Genomic DNA, 1725 nt, shown 5'->3' on the forward strand with positions numbered 1-1725 from the left:
GGCAAGCGTCGGGGTCGGGGTCGGGGGCGAGGGCGGGGTCGGGGGCAAGCGTCGGCGCCGGGGTCGGGGGCGAGCGACGGGGAAAGAGAGAGTGGGGATTTGGGGGGAAAAGGCGGGATGAAGCAGGGATAGTGAGAATTTTGGGTTAAGTGGATGTAGCAGCAGGGCGTTTGGACAAAACGCGCTGCTACTACCTTCAGTAGTTGTAGCAGTTTATACAAAATGCGCTACTACTACCTTCAGTAGCTGTAGCGGTTTATACGAAATGCGCTACTACTACTGCCAGTTTTCCTTTTTCTTTTCCTTTATTTTCTCCCACTTTTATTTCCCGAGAGCAGTGAACGAAGGGAGGGCGATATATATTGCATCATTTGACGGTTAAATATGTATGCAAAATAGGAACATATATATTACATCATTGGACCCATGCATAATAATGGCTAAGTGTGTATACAAAATAGGAACATACACACACACACACACACACACACACACACACACACACACACACACATATATATATATATATATATATATATATATATTACATCATTTGACTGATAACATACGGTTCCTCAGCGCTGATGTTTTCGTTTTTGAGTCAGCTTCTTTCCCTTCTTGTTCGTCGAAGAATAATTGAGCCCCTCATTGTGACTTTGCCTTTTCCATGGAGTATGATTTTTCTTAGGTAATGTAGTATTGATTCTTCTTTTGACATATACTTCATCATCATCGTCATCTTCCCTCATTGGGTTGCCGTACTGATCATAGTCTTCCTCGGTTGCGACTCCATCCATTCCAATGATGTTCCTTTTGCCTCTCCTCACGACAACACGACTGGGATTGCATGGGTCGATTATGAAGAAGCATTGTGTCACGTGCTTAGCGTGTACCCATGGCTCGTCTTTTGCGATAGCGTTCATGGTAGCGCTCTTGGCGTCAGGTACACTCATGGTAGTGAAAATCCGGTTTTCTCTTTCGACATTCTTTGCCCATCTGACACGGAACATCGTCGTGTTGTGCAGTCCAGAGTAGTGAAGCTCCCAGATCTCCTTGACCCTTCCATAAAATCGTTCAGTTGCGTCGTTGTCGCTACCGGTCATGCATTCCATCGTCACCCCTGAGTTCTAATCATCATTATCCATATCTTTAGCCTCCGTGTAGAACGTGTATCCGTTGATAGCATATGCCTGATAGGTTACGAGGTTGGGCGAGGGGCCATGTGCTAAGGCGTATATGAGCAATCCATCCTTAGAGCCCTCCTCCGGGGATAGCAATAATATGCTCTTTGAACCAATGCAGGAAAGTGGAGTTGTGCTCTCTAGTAACTTCGGCGTTCGTCCTGCATACCCCCCGGTCACGATACTTCTTTGCGATAATTTCTTTGTGCAGTGCCACGAAAGGATCTACCTCGTCTAGGTGCTGTAGCACTACCAAGTTTGCTCCGTCAAAGTCGCTGCATCGATCTGAGTATGCCACGTGCAGTTCCCTGTGACCGTTGCAGTGACCATCTCCTTCGAGCCTCCCATCGTGCTTGTTAACGGGCAAACCAACACTAACACCAGGCGGCTGGTCTGCGCCATATAGAAAATTCTCACCGAAAGAGATGCACTCTTTTGTCAAATAGCCCTGGACGATGCTTCCATCTGGACGGGACATGTTACGAATGAATCCTTTCATGATCCCATTCATCCTCTCAAACGGCATCATGTTGTGCAGGAATGA

The sequence above is a fragment of the Triticum dicoccoides genome, chromosome 7B, assembly GCF_002162155.2.
Source record: "Triticum dicoccoides isolate Atlit2015 ecotype Zavitan chromosome 7B, WEW_v2.0, whole genome shotgun sequence".
NCBI lineage: Eukaryota > Viridiplantae > Streptophyta > Magnoliopsida > Poales > Poaceae > Triticum > Triticum dicoccoides.